At 39.6% G+C, this 23116-nt stretch overlaps 1 long non-coding RNA gene across 5 annotated transcripts in view; it reads right to left on the bottom strand.

Moving 5' to 3' along the window:
- Positions 1-23116, bottom strand: part of LOC307039907 — a 184505-nt gene that overhangs the window by 105926 nt on the left and 55463 nt on the right. Inside the window, exon 4 of one of the 5 annotated variants that reach the window (XR_013808354.1) lies at positions 7562-7578. The exons of the other annotated variants lie outside the window; for them this stretch is intronic. This is a non-coding gene — a long non-coding RNA (uncharacterized lncRNA). The remainder of the gene's footprint in view (positions 1-7561; positions 7579-23116) is intronic. 5 annotated transcript variants of the gene reach the window in all.

Genomic DNA, 23116 nt, shown 5'->3' with positions numbered 1-23116 from the left:
AACGCTGTTTGTTTAGTGGAACGCTTTTGTGTTGCAAGGTGTAATGAACATGGCAGGCTGCTGGAGAGGTTTTATTCTTTTAGTCGCGTTAATCCCTAAACCACACACTGCCCCTGCCTCAGCTGCTGCTCGCCCAAATAAGAATGGAGCCCTAATAATGGCAGTAATGCTGCCAGTGGAGCCTTGGTGCTCCATTACAAAGACTCCCACTGGCATTGGCTTTGCAGGCAGAGAGGGGAGACATCTGCATGGGTCCTAACAAATGTGCAAATTATTATATATTTCCCAATTCTGGGGTTTTTAGACTGGGAAATATGTTGTGTATTCAATGAGATTTCAAAACAACAACATCTTATTACAAGTTATGAGAATCCAACAGTAGGAAACATCTTTAAATGTCTTGTTTTGTCCCTAAATACGTCAGAAATCCAAAAGGTATTCAATCTGGTATTATACTTTAACCATAAACACATATTTAAACACTCAAAATGACAGACACAGAAGCAAACTAACATCCCAGCTCAAGGGATTATTGATAATGAGAAAAACAATTATCTATTTTGTTCAAACCTCATTAATTTATATATATATATAAAGGCTACTTAATATGTTTCATTATTTAAAATAAAAACAACAAAGTCTTTCAACCTCTCAAGACTCTTTAAAAAAACTCAAAGCAAGGCAAATTCAAAAGCCATCGGAACGCCTTGTGCTATGTGTTTAAAAAGCACAGGAATCTTTGAGAAAGAATACACAAAATTGCTGCTTTTCAAATTTAACATCATATTTAATCGTCTTGAAATACAGGGTGCAGCATGAGGGTGAGGAAGAATGTGAGGGAACAGAGTGCAGGAGGCAGACGGGGAGAGCAGAGACAGATCTATACATGTCAGGAAATAAGGTAGAAAAGGTTATTTACTTGACATTGATCTGTTGTAGCGGCAGCAGAGCTTGCCCTGTTTCTCTTTTGTTAACCTTTAAGCCCGAGTATACTCACAAATTACAGGGGAGTCACCTAACACGTTTAAATTATAGATCGAAGGAGTTCACACTCCCTCCGTCAATGACTGGTGCCTTTATAGTTACAGTCATGACATTCTTTTAAACATATATAATAAAGACAATTTGACTATGCTTTGAGAATTGAGCTTCCTTTTAAAACACAAAGCGAGCCGTGCCACATACTTTACTAATTCTGGAAGTATTATTATGTGTATTACATAACGAGTATGTGTTTTAACATGTTTTATATTTGGCAAAATGGCCCACTCAAAAAGGTTAAAACAATCTATTTGGATTAACTTGTCAATGCTTCCCTTGGTTGATTTAAAATAAAGGTCCATCATTGCCATACCATTCAAATGTGTTCTTATGTGAACCCAAAACAGGAAGTGACGAGTTAGCATCATCATTTTTCACAACAATAATTGATTTCCAGAATTACTGAGGAGAATAAGATTAAACAACATGGCCCCCCGCTGTGATAATACTGATAAAGAGAGAATACAAAGATCTGTAGCACCATGCCTGAATTCATGTTATGGATTAAAGTATTTTCATTAAATATCGTTTTTTTTTAAGCCATAAAAAATGATATTATTTTCATATAGAGCCAAACCCTCTGATAATATGAATAATAATTAATGTAAATATATTATTCAAGACTTGCTGACCAGTATGTACAGTGGCAACTAGTAGTTGACCTGTGGGTGCAAACTCTACTGTTCAATGTTAAACAATGTCCTTTTACATTGACGTGCATGTACTCTTAAATGACGGGCACAACATCATGGAAAGGGGCTATTTAATGTAATATATGTAACAACTAGTAAAAAGGCAAATACCACCCATCACTTAACTTTAACTGTGAAAATGAGATGTTTCCTGAATATTCAAAGTAAGCAAACACATAAACTGATAAGGATTTAGTGAAAAGGACATTGAGGGCAGACAGAAGGGTCATGCTGCTGCACATCAGCAGGGCCTGGCCGCCGCCCAGAGAGCACTTCCACACATCCATCATGTCTCTTTTCTACTCCATGAAGATGGCACAGACCTGATGCACTGAATGAGGAACTATTTGTTCTTCCATATGCCAGTACTTGTAATCGCTTTCTCAGGATCATGCCAAATGTTGCCCTTTGCCAACAAGGGCCACATGTTTCCACAAAGGAAAGTCTGGCAAATGGTCTGCGGATGATTTTGTATTTTTCGGGCTTCAGTAGGACAAATCCTGATAATAGTCAAGTCAGTAAAAGCATAGGATTGTTTTTTATAATTAGAGAAGGTAAACTCCTAAAGAGAATGATTAAGTGTTCAGAGCCTCTACCTAAACAATTGGAAAAAGTGTTTACGATACAAAAGAGTCAAACATTTCTTATACTTTCTTTCTTTCCGCAGTAGATGCCCACCTGAGGGCATGTTGAGTCTGACTGCTGACACCAATAACCTCTCACGTCCTTCTACCTACACTGTTGAGGCATTGTAATTTCAACATATGGGATTTTTTCATTGGCCTCACTAACTGAGTGAAACTTAACCAGTCTCACCGAGTCGGCCGGGCTGCTAAATAAACATGCATTGCTCGCTCAGGTTCACAACCTTTCCTCAAAGCACCACCATGTGCTCTAATGGAAACATTCAATGTTGCGCTAAAGGCGTTTTTTTTTCCTCCTTTGTCCCATTCCTGAATTTCATTTAAGTACGACAAAAATGGCTGCATACGGGAGCCAAATGTATGTAAACATTCATGGTAAACTATGAATACTTGAGTAAATACATGCCTTGCATTGTCACAAGGGTCATGCAGCCCTATAAAAAAATAAAGAGAGGAAAATATATACATATTTGAAATGGCCCTATACAGGTGCATGTGGAGCCACTTCTCAGAAACCAGTCCATTGTGTATTCTGGTGGCTCATTTTCACAGAGGAAGTGGACCCGTGGGGTGAGGTGACCCTAAAAGAGCCAGGAAATGTGTTTTTTCCTCCTGAACTTGGCTATATCTCACTTTCTAGAGGTGCCTGTCCCACTCACTCACTCTCAAGGACCAAGCCAATCTCCCTTTGTAAATAGAACTATGTTTTATAATTCCCCCTCTCTCTCAGATGACCATATCAATAATGCAGAGGAACCGCATCTGTCCAGAGCCATGAGATTATTTCTGTGATTTGGGCTGACGGTTATGGTAATAGTTTGGCAAACAATCTACTCTAGCAACAATGACCACAGATTACAGCTGTTTTCAGATCAGAGAGACTGCGGAGAGGCCCATGATTGATTGCTCACCAAGAGACAGAGTCAGGCACTTCAGACCCCCACATCTCACTTCTGCCTCTGTACGGTGATAATGGAACAATTCCTCTATTTGTAATCTTCCTGGGAATTCTGCTACATTTGAGATATACAATGGCCCTCTTGTATACTTTAAAATATTTATACTCAACAAGTGCAAGTTTTTATCTTATGTCAGAAAAAGATTATTGTTAACATTGAAATCATCAATTGTTATCTTGCAAGATGCTGTTTTTGTCCTTTAAGTTAAAGGCTTATAATGTGTTGAATACCTCACAAGAAACAACACATCATGCTTCTTTCTGAATTACTCTCATCCGGGCCGTGTAGCTTGTTATTCATTTACATTTTTGGCAATAGATTTATAGTTTCTGTATATACTGAAACAACTAGCCCATTCAGCTCAGCCCATTCATTTAGATGTCTTTGTTTATAAGCATACACATATTTCTGTTTCTTTATAAATCACTTGTAAACACTATCATCAAAGAGCTAATCCTGCCATTCGACACTAATATGACAAGCTAGCTTACCTCAGGAAACAGTTCCAACAGTGGTAGCATGTCAACGGCAGGATTGTGCTGCATGAGGAATACAAAATGCATATTGAGCATTTCTGATTTTTACATATTTCTGTCCCCATTTCTTTCTTTCTTTAGCAAAATGTTGGAAAGGGATGTTGCATGTCATTGCCGTTTAAACAGATGAAAGATATACAGTTGCAAGAACAAGTATGTGAACCCTTTGGAACTACCTGGATTTCTGCATAAATTGTTCATACAACCATACAATTACCGTATATGTTTTTATGTTTTTATTGAACACACCATGTAAACATTCGCAGTGCAGGGTGGAAAAAGTATGTGAACCCTTGGATTTAATAACTGGTTGACCCTCCTTTGGCAGCAATAACCTCAACCAAAAGTTTCCTATAGTTGCATATCAGACCTACACAATGGTCAGGAGGAATTTTGGACCATTCCTCTTTACAAAAGTGTTTCAGTTCAGCAATATTCTTGGGATGTCTGGTGTGAATCGCTCTCTTGAGGTCATGCCACAGCATCTCAATTGGGTTGAGGTCAGGACTCTGACTGGGCCACTCCAGAAGGCCTATTTTCTTCTGTTGAAGCCATTCTGTTGTTGATTTACTTCTGTGCTTTGGGTCGTTGTCCTGTTGCATCACCCATCTTCTGTTGAGCTTCAATTGGTGGACAGATGGCCTTAAGTTCTCCAGCAAAATGTCTTGATAAACTTGAGAATTCATTTTTCCGTCGATGATGGCAATCTGTCCAGGCCCTGAGGCAGCAAAGCAGCCCCAAACCATGATGCTCCCTCCACCATACTTCACAGTTGGGATGAGGTTTTGATGTTGGTGTGCTGTGCCTTTTTTTCTCCACACATAGCGTTGTGTGTTTCTTCCAAACAACTCAACTTTGGTTTCATCTGTCCACAGAATATTTTGCCAGTAGTGCTGTGGAACATCCAGGTGCTCTTTTGCAAACTTCAAACGTGCAGCAATGTTTTTTCTGGACAGCAGTGGCTTCCTCCATTTTATGACCAACTTATGCAGAAATCCAGGTAATTCCAAAGGGTTCAAATACTTTTTCTTGCAACTGTATTTATAATAACAGTTTTCGTACTTCGAAGAGCAATTCTTCTCATGTATTAGCTTTACATACTATGAATGTATTTTTTATTAATTTGTTGTTTATTTGAGTCTACATATGGGAAATATCCTACTGAAAGGGTCCGTCATGGTCAGCATTGCCAAGCTTTTCTGGGACAATCAAGATTTGATGTAATCTTTACTGTAGTTAACATGATGACGTTACAATTTCATTTGGATTTTATTGTAAACTTAAGCTACATTGTCAGAAATACAAAAATATATATTTAAAAATGCACCTATAAAAAATAGAGCTCAATGCATGGTTTTCATACACCTTCTGATGCCCAAGCATGTATACAGCCTTCCCAATATATCATAACGGTAAAACTGAGTCAAACACACTCACTATCTGCGCATCATGTCTGACAGTATGAGCAGTTTGTATCTAAATACCTAAGCTATCCAACAAAGAAGTACATTATTTATTAATGACACAAAAGCTGTAACACCATTTGGCTAATATAAATTTGCATATTTATTAAAAAAGTAGACATGTTTGATTAATGGCATTCTGCCCTGTCACATGAGGATGAGGAGAAAGCTCATGGATCCTTGATCAAACAGCCCTGATCAGCATGCTTGTCTTTCAACACTGTTCTCTACCAATAGATGAATAGCTGGTTATGCAGTATTATACACAGTTAGAAATAATTATGGAGCATTAAACAATTATGTTATGGCACATTGATTAATATATAAATATGTTGCAGTTTAATCAAGCCCTAATCTTGTAATTTGAGCAACACACTGACATTATATTACCTGAGATGGCTGTATTAGCAACACACTAATTACAAGTTAGTACACTTTATTCAACTGTAAAATAGGCTGTGGAAGCACAGGCTTGCCTACTCTTGATTCAAAGGGGGAAAATAAAAAAGAGAATAAAAAGTGTCTTGACGACAAGGACATTGTCAGATAAGTGGAGAAGGGCAGTCAGAGAGCTATTTAGAGTGACGGTAAATGGCCTTTTTACCATTTCAGCTACCCCTGCCCCCCTTCCCCCGTTTAGGGATGGCATTAGAGACTGCAGACTGACATACATTTTTTATAGCTTCATAAAGTCGTCCAATGACCAGGTCACCCTTCTCATAACTAGGGAGCAGAACGCTTGAAAAAAGCCATTCATCACCATGAAAGGGCCTGCTTGTCCAAGCGCCTTCAAACATGCACACAGTCTGGCAAGAGACGCTCTGCACAAATGCTAACGTACTTCTGCCACTAATGCCAGATGACCTTCTCACATCTATTAGCGGGCTGGCTGACGCAGAGGGCACACACGAGCACCTCTTGTCTCCGGCAAAGATTTCAATGACAAGGAATGGAAAATATCATGCATGATAATGGCTGTTGCCACCAACAAAGCAATCTTTGCCTTTTTTTAAACAATACAAGGTAATGTCAGGTGAATATTAAATAATGTTTGATTTATTATACACGCATGAAATCTTTGTCTAAAAATATATTGTCCTGTAAATTAGTCGTTATTGTAGAGGTGCAGTTAGAGGTAATACAACAGAATAACATGACATGCTTTTTTAAATGTGTCCCCTTTGATTTGGCAGGCCAGAAGGACCTCCAGTGCAGAATTGGAACGCCCCTCACAGACAAACCATCAGACCACCAAACCCCATTAGTGGGCAATTAGTGACAGCTGGTGGGTTGTCAGCCTGGTAATGGCCTCAAAAGGAGTACCCACGGAATACAAAAACTACCAGGGATGCAACGGCTTAAACCTTGGCGATAAAAGTCAAAACAGATAGCTTGTATTGAGGAAGTTCATTTCCATTCATCTCTATTTCTACATGCATAATACCATGTCAATCTGAGATATTTTGTATTTTATTTACAGAAACAACGATATAGGATGCGGCCTCAAATGTTGAGCCTTGTTCCAATATGGACACATTCATCTAATCTCATTTTACCTACAGTATAGCTGTGCTATTTTGGTGTTCCGCCAGTTCCTCTTATAGCTGGCCTTTCAATTTCAAAAGCAAGGGCTAAACTATGAGAGGCACAAGAGGTTGGCGGGCAGAGAGGAAGGAGGAGGAGGAGAAGGAGGGGGAGGAGGAGGGGGTGAAGTAGTTTAATAATTTATTTAAGAGGGAAAGAAGGCAGCCGAGGGGAACAAATAGTGTTTCTCCCAGAACCAAGCCCTCCTGACCCCGGCCCTGCGTACCTGAAGCCCAAGCCCCATCGCATTAGTGAAATTCTTATTTGATGGCATTTTAATATTCTGCCTTGATGACTTTTTAGCAACATTTACTTTCTGAGGTCTCGAGCGCTTCCCCCAGAGGAAATGAAACATGTCAAAACCCATTACGAAAAAATCAAAATTTAAATACCTCAGCCGTGTTAGCGGTAATACACACAATCCCCACCGCTCAGAGGCAAGGCTCACAAACACTCATCTGCTTGCCGGCTCGTAATGAGTCTGTTTGATGGGTAAGCGATTTGTGGGTCACCGAGCATACGTTACAGATCCAATTTAACCCTTGATTGCTTGTACTCTGGAGGACCTGGGAAAACGTGTTATTGAAATTTAATACCAGATCATTTCTTCTTCCTCCCATGCAGGGACAAAGGTATGCTTACATGACTCCGCCGATGGCCTGCAGATGGGGGAGGCAGTGGGAAACGCAACCAAGGAAGAAGAGGGAGAGACGAGACAAGAGAGAAAAACAAAGACAATTTTATGCATGAAGGTAATCCTTGCCTCATCTGCAGGTCTTGCTAAACACCAATCCAATTAGCCCCTGAAGGCGCTACACTGAGCACCAACTCAATTGAGAATTGTTTTTCTATAATGTGATGTATCAATTTTATAATACTGTTTATTGCTGTTGATTGTCAGTGTTGACACTCGGAAAAGATAAAGACGGATTCAAGGAAACGGGGATCCTTCTCTTCCACAGGGATATAGGGGCAGAGTAGCCTTAGATGACAATTATTCAAAGTAACCCGTGCAGATGTCTTAGAAACAAACACTCATGCTAACCTCTTTTAACCAAAACAAGAGTGTGTTTTTAAGCACAAACCAACATGGTCAATGTGTTTCCTTACTCAAAGACATCTGTAAACCCGATCGTGTGAAATTGGCTAGCCGTTTTCATCTTTCCTGATCATTTCTGGAAAGATGTTTTCTTGTAACATCACCGCTACAGCTAATCGGTGGAATAGCAGGTGTAATATAGCTTCCACATATGCATTACCGCCTATGCAGTCAGCTGGAATGTGTCTCGTTGCCCACATGTTTTGGCACAGAGCAGAATATATGAACAAAACAGGGAGACAATATTAAAAACAGTCCTCTATAGCGCCCCAAGAGACTATAAACTCTCCATTCACATATGGATACCAAAAATAAATGACTGAGCAACTCTTTTTCAAAGAAAATTAAATATATCCCGTGAATCAAACGCCTCAGCTTTGCTAACATATTATGCATCCATAAAGCTGTTTTTGTATATAATTCATGTTTTAAGAAGATATTAGCCATTCAGAACAGTAAATTAATAAGACATTCAACTGCAGAGTTCATGTTGTTGGAGATATTAGGAGTGACAGGAACTCTCTAAAACTCTTCCAAAAATGTGTTGAATTGTATCAACAAACAACACTTTGCTAATTCTGATTTGCCCTATAAAATAAACTGCATCCAAGATAAGAAAAAGAAAAGTAATTTATTTAGGATTGTTTTGGTAAGCAAATTAAATTAAAACTGTGACGTCTGATAGGAGAGAGGAGTTATATTTGCTGCTCAAGTGACAATGACACTTCATGGTGTTCATGTTTAGATTTATTTGGTGTCTTAGGAGACTCTTTACAGTTCAAAGAAAAAAATGAAGATGTGTTTTTAAAAGTATCATACTTTACTTACTACTTACTACACTATTGTCTGACACATTTTTGTTTCACTTCATATTGAGTAATACCAGAGCTCTGAATGGAGGGGGGACTTTATGGTACTGTAGGCGGGCTAATTGAGAGCTCAAGTGAGCAGTCGGCAGGCTGGCATGGCTCATTCAGTGTTTGTCATTAGACCCGGCTGCAGCGAGAGAATAGAGTGCACTGCACCATTGGTGTGTAACCAAGATTTATGCTAATGTCCCACTGCATATGCTTATTCTACATATCTATATTAAACTTAATAGACTGTTACATTGCTTCTTAACCCCGGCTTCCATACATGATTACCTTTTCTGATTTCTTTGCAAAATGGCATATAAACACGGGGCAGGGATTTTATCAGCGTGTCAGTGGGTTTGTTTCCAGTGGCAGCCCATGGCTCTCATAATCATTTTGATACTTCAGGGACTCTATCAAGAATGCTTGCCTCAGAGGCTACAGTTAACATATCACCACGAAGCTAGAGTAGACCTTCAGGTTTCCTTCTCTACATTTACTCATGATATGTCAGTAATTACAAGATTTTAAGTACTGTCCAAGTAACTGTGACGGAATATTTCTGAATATTTAAATGAGGTAGCATACGTTACGTGTATTGAACAGCATTTTCTATCAACAATGCCGAAACCATGATTTATCAGCTTAAAACCCTATATCGAATAAATACTATATAATATTTACATGAAACTGTTCAACAGTATATTTCGGCCCTATCAGGGGTTTGGCAAATAAACACTACATTTACAATCATATATCGGACAGATAAAAATACATGCAGAAAAGTGGCTACCCTTCACAAAGGTGCGCAAGATACACATTTTAGGAGCCATCCCTCAAGTCTACCAATTGTTATAATATGGACACATCGAGTGGTATAAATCATAATATACATGGTGGATTGTTGTAACATGTAAAAGTGTCAGGCTAGGGCTCTGACTAATTTTCATGGGTGTATTTTTGGTAGTATCGGCTGATGAGATGACATTTCCAGAGATGTAGAGAGGAGTATTCATCACCTGCGCCCAATTGGCATTTTGGTGACTCGCCCTGCGCCAATGAGAGCTGCAGTAGGGTGTGCCATTGGCGAACCAGGACTTTAGTGCCAAGGATGACAACGTCCTCCATCTGCCAATTAGACCATGTCAACGCATAGCCTTTCAGCAGACTGACTGTGTAATAGAGGACATCAAGGGGATATGGTTTATTCTAAAAGTGTGTTGCCACATTTCTCTGCACACAGTGAATTTGACTGTATTTGGTACTTTGCTCTTTGAAAGGCTGTTTAACGTCTTCCACTGTATGATGTATGCAATTTATTAAGTTATTATACAAGTCTTTAAAGGTCCCATGACATGGCCATTTCTACTGATCATAATTCCATTGTTGAGGTCTACTAGAATAGATTTAAATTGTGCAATTTTCCAAACTCACATTGGTTTTCTCATACAGCATCTCTGTATAGTATGTGTATTCACTGAATTTCACTCTGTCCTAAACGCCTTGTTGGAGCTCCCCCCCCCCCCCCCCCTCCCTGTGAGCCCAGTGTCCTGTGATTGGTAAGCTCGCCCACTGGCTCGCTGCTGCGAGGAGCTGACAGTGTGAGCTGGCTTACTGGTGTGATTTCCTGCTTGCTGCGAGACAGCGAGACATTGCGAATGGACGTGGGATGGGGGTGCGGGGGGTAGCTGAGGGGGCTGAAGCAGCCCCATCTGTAAGGCTCCACTTTCACCTGCATCCCCGCCGCGCACCTACAGTGTAAGCACGCCACTGTTTTGCCGCGCTGCGAGGTTCCACTAGCAAACCCCGCCCCCCCCCCAGTGTGTCAAATTGTTGCCGCTAAAGGAGTGTGTGTGTGTGTGTGTGTGTGTGTGTGTGTGTGTGTGTGTGTGTGTGTGTGTGTGTGTGTGTGTGTGTGTGTGTGTGTGTGTGTGTGTGTGTGTGTGTGTGTGTGTGTGTGTGTGTGTGTGGAGCTCCACGGATTGGTCCATTTGGACCAATGGGTTAATTTGGGTATGGGCACGTCACCATACCCAGGAAGAAAACAATGGAAAAAGTAAAAATCTCCAACGAGGCGTTCTGGTTCGGCATAGACAGGTCTTTTCTGTGTTAAGAGTTTTACTCGCTGCAGGGTGTACTTTGAGGGTTTGTGACTTTGCAGACCGTTTACATGCAGAAAAAGCTACATAACACACAAGGGGACGGGTAATAACTGGAAAAGCATGACATGGGCCCTTTAACTTACACACAAAGCTAAAAATTGAAAACTTTAGTCAATACAAATTTGGACAGAGAGACTGCAATATGAAAAATGTTTCTTATTTTGGAGTTCCTTTTTTTCAAATATAAATACTTATTAAATATTCCTATTTATATTTATTAGAACATTTTTAAATGCTAGGAGTCTTGTTTTTCTGAGAATTCCACATTACAACATTTGAAATCTCTATGGAGATAACAACATGTTAAATTGAGTCCAACCTAAAAAACCTATTAAAGAAATCAGTTGTAACCTGTATGTTATAGATTTAACTTAAGAGGGTAACAACAGTAACTAATACATGGATAAATAAGGGTTAACAGTGTTGGTGGTGTCAATACAGCAAGCTGCAGGGAGCCACTTAAGTGCCATGCTAAGCTGACCAGAGCTCTACTTGCCCTAAACAGACCCTGGGCTCCCTTTTCCCCCACACTACCCATTTGAAAGGCTCTTGACTTACAAATTGCTACTTTAGACTTGGTTTCATTGTAGCAGCTTTCTAGGAAGGAGGGCACAAGCATGTTAGGGACAAAAAGGCCACTCAGGACACTCAGGACACTCATGTGGCTCATGCACTGCAGCAGAGCTGGTCCTTGGCTAACAGTCAGCACATTGTTTTCACTTGTCCCTCAAAGCACAAACCTCAGCGCTGTCAATAACCTCTATCCATTCTCTAACCTTCCCATCTTTTCAATCTACTTGGACGACTTCCAAGAACCATGAAAAAAAGTTAAAATGCCCTGGATATAAGCCCTCAATAGCTCAGCGTAATTCCCTCTTTAAATGTAAGACAAAAATATCAGGGCTCTTTAGCATGCCAATGAGACTGCACAGAGAGCAGTGTTCCCAGTGGACCGGTGACAGGAAGGAGGACAAGTCCTTCCTCGGCATAAAAGGGCCTTGTGTAGTGGAAAGCAACCATCTGAGGTGATACGCATGCCCCCAATTCCCCAAACAGTATTCTAATACACAGATATTGAAAATGTAAACAACTGAAACCTGTGTTCACGCTAATGCAAAATGTCCATATAATAATTTGCTTTATTATACAACGTATATCAGTGCTAAAAGTCAAGGCCTTATCTTGTAAACATTCAATCACCTGCAGAACATTTACAGCTATCATTCACATTTACTATTATCATAACAGTCAGCTTTTACATCTCCAATCCCATTGAACGCAAAGCAAGCCAACAGCCTTGTACATTCCATCACACTCATCATGGCAAAGGATTGAAAGGGTTATCAAATGAAATATTAATGAAATTATTGTGGGGATTTCACTTAAGCGCACCATTTTCATAATTGTTCCATAAATTATATTTTCCAGTACATTTGCTTTAGATGGATAATTAATTTCCGGCTTTACCCTTTTCAATTGGATTTTGTTTGTTGAAACTGCAGAATGCAAATGTTTGTGTATGTGTGATTATACACACAAGTTAAGCTTTTAGTCATGCAAAGAATTGATAATGATCAAATATATCAATTTGACAAAGAATTTGAGAGAATCGAGAAGGTCCGGGCCAAACAGATGCGCATTACAGTGATAAAGAAGATAAAATGATGGATTTGTGCTTCCACACAGCTACTGACCACTGTGGGTCCTTAATATAATGACAACATAACAAGATATACAAAAATAATACAATAGAGCCTAGGTGTAATGTGAAAGGATCATTTAGAAGCTAATGGGCTAGATACTTCCCCCTCAGAGTTGGTGGAGACTAAACAGCGCTACAAATGGAGTTTATATTAAACTAACCATTGCTGTATACACAGACTGCTGATGACAGTTAATGAATTAAATGAATGTATATATATATATTTATATGCACAACAGATCATTAAAGGGTTAGCATGTCCAACATAAATCAGATCATAGTATACAGTAGATTTCCTCACAATATCAACATTGAATCATCGTTAAAGTGTTGGCATTCTAAATCTAATCAAATGATATTTTTAAAACATCTTCAAATATGTCAAACTAAATATAAATCTGGGTGAAACTGTTACATGAACAAATGTAACTCGGTACTCTCACTTTGTTCAACAGTAATGAGAATAGAACACACATAGAAACCCTAGTCTTCGTATGGCTGCTCCATGTTTGTTCTATGATATTTCTTGTAGCTAAAAATGGCAGCTCAGTGTAGCTCTAACATCTTGTGGAAGTGAGGCCACATTATCATTTCACACAGCAAAGACAGAAGGCAACATACGCCCAGCACTGTCCTTTGGTCCCTGTGACTCAAAGAATTCATCAAAACGCTGTGCTCTCCCATGAGCTTGCTGCCATATGCCGCTGGAAAATGTCACCAGTAAAAGTCATAATAATTCACTGGCTTCAGATCCGCATTTGATATTCCTGTTTTTCAAATATCGGGACCCGCATCTCGTTCTTTGGAGATATAAGCTGCCCAGCAGTGCACAGTGGTGTTCCCAGAAGACAATTGTAATCATTGGCCTTTAAACCTTAAAGGTAGACACATTATCTGTATGTCTATGTTACTTTACTGTAGAGACTCACTTTTACTTTTTAAGAAAGGCTGTTGAACATGCACAACACCCTGCACGTATCTTTTCACAGAAGGTTGATTTAGGTTTAATCGTCAACATTATTAAATGGTTAAATCTGACCCATATCAAATCATAGTTGCTTGATTCATTTGAACCAATTATCAAATAGACCTGAATCATTGGAACAGTCTTATTGGAAGGTGCGTTGAACCCACATTTGGTATGTTGTATTTTACAAATATTATACACGCAATAAAAGGATCAGGAAAAAAACAATCCCAAAAAAGAGGAGAGAACTAAATATGTGTTTAGAAAACTAAATATACTTGTGTTGTGGGAGTAGCCCCAAACACATTATTATTAATATAGTCACTTGTTAATTTTCTATCATGTGTTTCAAGCAAAAATATGAATCCGTTGAAATGTTATCCTTGTCCACTTAAACTGGAGAAACATGTGACCAATATTAAACCATCTAAAAACAAACTGCCTGCAAGAGGAGGAAATCAGAAATGCAGTAATGTCACCACAGATATCTGCTACATCCATCAGTGTCCTTGAAACAATCCCCCTGACATATCTGTGAATGCTTAAATAACAGAACAAATTAAATACAAGTGACACCTACAGATTATTATTTTATAATTGGTTTTGAATACCAGCACATGGCTCCTTTGTGACCACTCTGCTCAGATAGCACTAAAATCTGCATACATTTTAAAAGAGGGATACACTTTGCGTGATGGCCCACTGTGGAGTTTAAAATGCAGGAGGGAGGGATAATGGTCTGTTGTAATCACAAAACTGGCAATGCAGAACAGACCGTGTAGATGTTTGGCAAGGAGTATTTTCTGACCACACGCTGTATCTAGCAAAAAGATTGTAAAGGATTATACGACATTGTGGAAACTTGTATTGTTGGACACGCACTTTAAAGGTTTTAAAAGGAAACTGGGGGTTTTCCAACAGACACTATTTGGCAGTCGGATCTCTGAATAATGGAATTTTTTTTTAAATGGTTGAAATCTGTGTTTTCCTTATTCATGCAAGGACAGAGGGAGGCAGAGAGGCAGCAGCATTCTGCGTGTTAGATGAGGGAGCTGTGCTGTTATCTGCTGATCCCAGAACTTCCCTTGGAGCACCGGAGTGAGTCTGTATCACGTAGTGCACCGTGCACTGGGACTGTGCAGCCTGCTGACAGGAAAGCTCGATTAGCGAGCCACAAAGAGGCCAATATAGAGGAGCACTTCCTCAGCCAAAGGGGGTTCGTCCGGAGAACACGCTCCAGCCCTCCTTCCTGACAGGGGACAGTGACAAACACACACTGGCTGGCCCACCTTGGGGAATGCATGATGGATTGGGATTTGGTTTCTCCGACACACGTGCACGCATGAATCACAACGAATACACGGAGCGATGTAAATAAATACATACACCTCTTTTTTTAAAGAAGAGAAACTGTAGCCTTTGTTACATTACTCAAACAAAACTGCTCAATTGATTTGAAAGTTAAAAAGTTGATGTTCTTTAAAGAATACTGGCAGTGGTCCAGAGAAAGAGATGAGTGTGTTTGGACTGGCCCCAGCCCTGCGCGTGCTGCCTTCACTCAGACAATGGGATGTAGATGTGGAAGTGGGCCTGGGCCAGATGAGGAAGAGGAGATAGCGAGGGTGGGATGAGGGGTGGAGGTGCGCTGAGCACAGACTGGTAGGCTGTTATGGGACCCTGTGGCGGAAGGGCATTGTTCAGCAGAGGAAAAACAACAATAAAAAACAACTCTTCCTGAATCTTTTTATATGATTATGTGGAGAACAATTGAGTGGGTGGGATCCGCTACTTTGAGGATATTGAAAGAAGCCTCTCCTTTGAGACTTGGAATGATCCTTTCACACCTTAGTCTGGAACTCGAGCAGGAAAATAAAACAATGCAAGTTGCTGAGCGGGAAGCTTATTGATCAAGAACAGTGTGTCCATTGAGAGAGATTACAATGGCCTTTGGCCTGTGACACATTAAGCAATGAACTAGAGGTTAATGAGGGGGAAATTAAATGATTATGGATCTCTTTTTTCAAAGATACAGCATATTATGCATTAGGCTTTGGTATAGTGCAAAGTCAATGCGTATTAAGTACAATTTAATTTTAAATTGACTCACCCTATGTTATTAGGGAGGTGCAGCAGAAGACAGGAAACATATGTATATAATGCACAGAAAAACAAGATATTCAAAGACAACACCACTATAAATATATCCAATCATCCATATGTATGTATGTATGCATGTATGCATGTATGCATGTATGTATGTATGTATGTGTGTGTCTGTCTGTATGTATGTATGTATGTATGTACAGATGTATGTATGTATGTATGTATGTATGTATGTATGTATGTATGTATGTATGTATGTATGTATGTATGTATGTACAGATGTATGTATGTATGTATGTATGTACAGTATGTATGTATGCATGCATGCATGCATGCATGCATGTATGTATGTATGTATGTGTGTGTGTGTGTGTGTATGTATGTATGTATGTATGTATGTATGTATGTATGTATGTACAGATGTATGTATGTATGTATGTATGTATGTATGTATGTATGTATGTACAGTATGTATGTATGTATGTATGTATGTATGTATGTATGTATGTACTGGAGAAATATATATATATTAAAATGTATGACCAACTATTAATCAAACACAGAAGGTATCTTGTTTTTTGAGAGTGTACGAACGTGCATGAAACATAAAAAGCAGTTAAGTTTGTGTGTGTGCACGCGCATGTGTGTGTGTGTGTGTGTGTGTGTGTGTGTGTGTGTGTGTGTGTGTGTGTGTGTGTGTGTGTGTGTGTGTGTGTGTGTGTGTGTGTGTGTGTGTGTGTGTGTGTGTGTGTGTGTGTGTGTGTGTGTGTGCCTGTGTTTGTATAATTGTGTGCTGGCCACATGATGCCTACATCCGTGTCTGACTTTTTAGCGGATACTGCTTGGCTGTAGATTTCACTAACCCTAAGGTCATGCACCTGATATACCTTTGAATCCCGCTGTTTGCCGGAGTGCAGATTCTTCTCAGGGGAAACACACGTCCACAGATAAGAGTCGGGTGTGATGTTGCACATCTTGGCCCTGAAGGCCTAGACATTGGTTTTCTCTTCATCTCGTTTTCACATTTTGCAGCTTTCCATTGATTTAATTCTGGCTCAATTCACGGACCGTTAAAGCAGGGGTTGTATGAGCTGGTGTCTTGTGGTCTGTAAACAGACGGTCGGGGTTATAGGCATTCAGGACAGGTCCACCTTTTATCAGTGTAGCTCAGTGTGGACAGAGTCTTCCTGTTATCCCCATTACATACTCAATTTATCAGGATACCATTAGGTTCCTTAACAATGTATACAAAGTCTAGAACTCTAGCAAGAGTAATTATCAGATCAGAAGCTCCTCTTACTCACTTGTTACTCTCGTACTCTCCAATACAATATCTGAGAAAGAGTGTTATGATTTTAACAGCTTTACACTTTGCATAGGTAAAAATCCTCCTAGAATGATCGGTCACAAATGGACTCTACTCATATTAAGGCAAGAAAAAAACAATGTAATCAGTATGTTACTGCAATGTACACTTGGATTAAATTGCGTAAAGCTCCAGTATTAGAAATAGTGAAATGCTGTCTTTAAAATGGTCCTTTCCGACACATTTAGTTGGTCTAAGATAGAGAAAATGAGAGCCTTGTGTACAAAGGAACCTTCTCATGTCTAAAGAAGAAAGCCTGAACCCACAGACCTTTTTCTTAAAAAGGTAAACATTTTATTACTTCAGGGGGCCCGATGGGCTAGGAGGCCCCCACTTCACCAGGCTGTAAATGTCATCTTCTCTTTTACACATTAGTGACAAATGAGTCAAAGCTCCAGTGGCAAGAAAGATGCTTTGCCCTTCCTTCCTCCGGTCCAGGCAACTACAGTAGCTGGCTCAATCACAGGCAGTGCTTTGTACGTATACCATAAGTGAAGTATGTATATATATAAATATATATATATACCACAAATAAAGAAATGACAAGATTCAGAAGGTATAGGGGACTATTCTTCCAAATTGAAGCCTGGTGGGATATTTCTAACCACTGGCCGTCAAATCTGATAATATTTAAATATAGAAAAAAATAATTTGTTTTGTTTTTCCCCTTTTTTATTGAAGTTGCTAAATCACCTAAAGTATCATTATCTGCTCAATCATGACATAAATTGTAATAAAAACGCAAGGAAGCGATTCACAGTTACAATATAAACACAATTGAATTAAAAGAGAAGCAGCCTGAACAACAGTGGTACATCTCCAGAGCAGAGTATATGATCTCTAATATTGGCACTATAGTTGTGTTGACCTATACCAACACGTCAACACAGTACAGCTAGTAGAAGGTTCCCATTATTTCCAATATTTAAAAAACAATGCACATTTTCTTCTTTTCTTTAGGGCTTTTATATCCCTTTATCTATTAATGACTTTGTAATGGTAACTTTCTATTGTTGGGAGAAAACTAATTTAGGTAGGCCCTGCTAATTATAAAAGAGCTCAATAATCTCTAAGGCTTTTTCCCCCTCCCTCTCTTGGACTAACATTAGGCCGCCTTCTGGAAGTTCTGACCTGGGCCAGACAGCAAGGCTTCAGAACTGGCAACTGTCTCTCCGCGCCATTAATCAGGCACACAGAGGACTGTCTTCATCCAGATGGGGAGCCTCTCTACAACCACAGAAAAATAAGCAGGCTAATTAATTCTTATTGTTATAGACAGAGGGAGATTAGATGGAGAGAAATTGAGAGAGGGACGAGGAGAGAGAGTGGAGTCACCTTTAACAAAGCTCTGAATATACAATCATCTCCCTACATGTTCATTGTTTCTTCTGCAAAAATATATCTATGTCTTGAAATGCAGTATGACTGAAGGAGGAGGGCAGTGCGACATCACAGTTGGAGGTTAATGAATGATAAGGACCCGGGAGCGCTCAGGGACGGTGTGGCAGTGATTAGAGGGCCCCAATCAAACTTTGAGTCCACTTTAACTTGGAATAATTCCCATTGGTTATTATTACTATTTAGCTACTCTAAATACATAGCAACACACTGATTTCTACAGATACATGTGGGAGACCAGGGGCTACTATTCTATCTGCAAATGCGGTATTCCAGATTTAGTAGTTGTGGCAACAAGATGGGTAAATTAGGGATAGTGTCCACATCTACCCCCAGTAGAGTGGGATCTAGATGTATATGGAGATGACTCAATACATACACATTGTCCAGGATACATTTACTTAAAGGACAAAGTGAAGAAAAAGTTGTTTTATCAACTTAGCTGAAAATTATAGTGTTATGAATGAACTGAGACTGGGTGAGTTGCTATGGTAATGGGTAATCTCATTTATGTCTGGTTTAACAGCACTTTTTGGAAATATCAGATTAAACCCACTGTACACTCCTGCTCAGCAGCCATCAGAAAGTTAGCTTGTTAACATGGTGGAGAATTACACAGCAAAGCTCCAGATATTTCTTACAAGAGTTGGTGGAGAACAAATACTGGCAAAAGAAGGTAAGTATACAATATTTAATCAGGTGAAAAGACAACAAATTCAAATAAATGCTCATATTACTCCTTGTTTGCTGGACATTAGGGGTGTAACGGTATACGTATTCGTACCGAAAATATTCGGTATGGGCCCTTCGGGTCGGTACACGTGGGTACCAAATGAATATAACGTTAAACGTAAAAAAATTGAGAACGTGAAAAACTTTTTGGAAGTAATCTCAGGTGCTGCGTCGCAGCATTCAGTGTAATTTGCTCCCATTGGGTTCAACGCGTCATAGAGCAACAAAGTCATTTAATTGGACGAGAGGCATACTATGAGAGCTGGTCACAGGGATGCGTTCAAATTTGGACAGTAGTTTGGGGAACTGTCGAAATGGCGAACGCAGATAAAGCTGAGCTCGAAAATCCTCCAGCATCATTGAAGTCTCCGGTTTGGGAACATTTTAGTTTCGCAGTTACGTACAAGGATGACGGACAAAGACAGGTCGACCGAACCAAATCTGTTTGTCGGCATTGTTCAACTAAAATTGGTTACGCGGCTGGCAATACATCAAACTTGCACACTCATTTGAAAAGGCATCACCCGAACGTGAATATCACCGGTACCAAAAGAAAAATGACTGAAGTGCAAACCCAACTCCCACTAGCATTTAAGCCTCCACCACTCGCAAAGAGTTCAGTGCCATGTTAGCAAAGCGCTACCTGGCTGTATCTGCTACCTCTGTCCCTAGCGAGAGGGTGTTCTCCACAGCAGGAAACATTGTTGTGCCAGCAGATCTGCCCTTTCGGCAAGCAATGAGGACAAGTTCATTTTTCTTAAAAAAAACATGAAAATACAATGACAAGCAAGCATGTCCTAATGTCAAACTAGTACAGTACAGTTCAAGTACAGGTTATTTCAGTTCATAGAAATGCTGCACCTTAATGTTTATTTTATTATATTTTGTATTTATTTGAGTGAATACATTATTCGCAGTTTAATAATAATTTAAAAAAAAACAAAGATATTTTATGTTTTGTGATCATTTTCACCGAAAACGTACCGAACCGTGACCTAAAAACCGAGGTACGTACCGAACCGAAATGTTTGTGAACCGTTACACCCCTACTGGACAGTGTTTCAAAATGTCTGTTTACATCATGCAACTTATTGGACTCAAATGTGAATCAAATAGAAGATACGAGTACCATTTCTACAATCGTGAGACAGCAATTTAAAGCCCAGACAAAAATGATCAGATATACTTTTAAAAACTCTATATTGGTAGTGACCAAACAAGTTGCTAATACCTCCAAGAGATGTCAGTATTCATAATGCAAAGATAGCAACTTTACCAGGAAAATAAATAACCAAGAGAGCACCCTAAAGAATGAAAACTAAACCATGTAGCTTTGAAGAGAAGAGTAGTAAATGTGTTATGATGATCTTCCATTCCCGGGCACTCTGCACTAACAAACAGACGATAATGATGGAGGACGTCTCTAGAGAACTTGTACAATTATCTCATCTACCCTAAAGCCTCAGCTACATCTGCGGATCCCCACCTGATATATGACACACACGAAAAGAAAGGAGGTAACAGAGAGCCATTATTGTGCTTTTATGACTACACTAATGTTGACTGGCATTGACTCTGGCAACCAGACCACCACCATCCTGAGCTGCTTGTGTTTTTTTTCGCTGATCCACTGTGAATTGCAAAATAGACTTGGGCAATATTTAAGGGGTAATATTTTACAGTATGATCACTCAATATAATGCTAAATGAAAATTAAACTAATGATACACAATGGATCATTCTTTCCTAAATGGTAAAACATATCGCAATGGAAAAATCTGTTGAAAAGTAATCGTAATAAGATTTTTCAAATGCGTTCAGCCCTTACACACATTTACCATTCGGATCATAGTACTGCAATTTAAGGTGAAATACTAACTATTGAAGTCATTGTGAGAAATCCAATATGTATATAGATACAGTAAATAACATTGCATCAATTACGACACTATGATTTAACACGGTCATAGTCACTATTCAAAGCCATATCTATATTACCGTAGGTCTCAAAGCACGACTAACAGTGAAGGCTTTATCCCTGAACCACTCACTATGCTGCCTGACCAGATCCGTTCACAGTTTAAGGTTCGGTGTTAGCCTGTTATTTGACAGTCCTGTCCTCTTTTAAATTGTGTTTTGTTTATTTGCTTAAATATCCCTCTTGGTTTGAGTATGTTCATTAAGTAAAACCAACCGGCCTAATGGCCCGTTTTATGCATGCAGCCGTGGTGTATGGGCCAGGGACACTTGCTCTCTTTCTTGTGCAGACATTGTCCCTCATGAACCTGCGAGCACGCACCTCAACCCCATGTGAGGCTGTGAAGGAATCTATTATTTTTCCAATCCGGAGGGAAGGAGAAAGGTCTCCAGCATCATTATTTTCCTTCAAAATGTAACTGACTTTACTGCACACCCTAATTTGCTTGCCGTAATTATAGGTCATGCTCCCCTTTTGTAATTTATAAAACCTTTTGTTCTTATCAATAATGAATGGGCTTTAGCAAATCATGGCGCTATAATATTTTGATATTATGAAAATGCTAATGCGTCAGGGACCTTAAGCCTTATCGGCCAGGTCCGATGCTCTATTAAACAGCCGGCAGAAGAAGTTGGACGCAAATTGCTTATGTTAATGCCCCAGTTGTACCCAGACAGCATGAGGAGTCTGCAATTAATTTCATCCAGGCGGTGGATGGACAGGCAAATCTATTTCCCTTCCACAGGATGGTGGCTCCCCCTCCTTTCTCTCAGGTCTCCATGCACAGAATTGGAAGGGCTATGAGAACAAGAGACAGAGGGTAAAAGGGAAAGTGAGAGGGGAGCCGTAACTTAGGAGCAATCTGTGACCTAATTGAACAGCGGCAAATAAGGGAGGGCAGCGTCAGGAAGACAAGAGGCGAGATCTTCATTCATTCCGCTGACAAGTGTTTTCACAACTTAAACCTGTTTTATTAATTATGTTTGACATTTCCCTAATTACTTTCATTTACATCACATCAGCTGCTCGCAGACGATTAGACTGCATAGCAAATCAGGGCGGTGTTAGAGCACAGGGAGAGGATACTGACGGATTCTAAAGTGTTATTTCATTACAAGTAGCCTGATGTGATACCATCTCACACACTCCAAGACGACTCTTCTCAGTCAACTTGTCGGGTATGTTTAGTGTGCAAATAAAGAAAGAAAGGAGATGGTGTGTAAATAAACAAGTCTGCCGAGTCTGACAATGTTACAAATATTCATCTCTGCAGAGAGCAGTAAACTTTGATATGTTTTAGAGCCATTTCTCTGTTTCCAGTTATGAGCCCCTACGTTCAAAATGCCACACACAAAATATGTTATTTTGATCAAACCTTTAGATAAAAAAGCATCCTCTCAGGAATATGCAAAAAGAGAGCGCGCTAAGGTACAGTAACTCTATCCTCTTCGTCAGGGCTCTCACCAGCTCTCAACTGGAGACCCCAAAACAATCCAACACTGTCCTTTTATCTGTAAGGACACGCTGCCTAGCTGATTCTCACAGAGGGGAAGCGTTTTGAAATAAAGAAGTAGTTCTCCTCAATAGGTTGTGGGACAGCACCAAAAGGCTAAACCTGCATGAAAATACAACAATAAAACGATTCAATTGTAAAAAATACGATAAAAAAAATATGGTCGAAGTGATAATAAATTGTATTTATTAGATTAATAGCTTATGCAACATAAAATATATTCAGGGACTCAGACCACAAGAAAACCTAAGAAGCCAAGTCTCTTGTTTGAGAAGTTCGAACAGGAAAATCTCTTTTTCTTAAAAAAAGATTCAATAAATGTA

This window comes from Notothenia rossii (assembly GCF_949606895.1).
Source record: "Notothenia rossii genome assembly, chromosome: 5".
Classification (NCBI taxonomy): domain Eukaryota; kingdom Metazoa; phylum Chordata; class Actinopteri; order Perciformes; family Nototheniidae; genus Notothenia; species Notothenia rossii.
The sequence above is the reverse complement of the archived record's forward strand: the minus strand, read 5'-3'. Positions and strand labels throughout refer to the sequence as shown.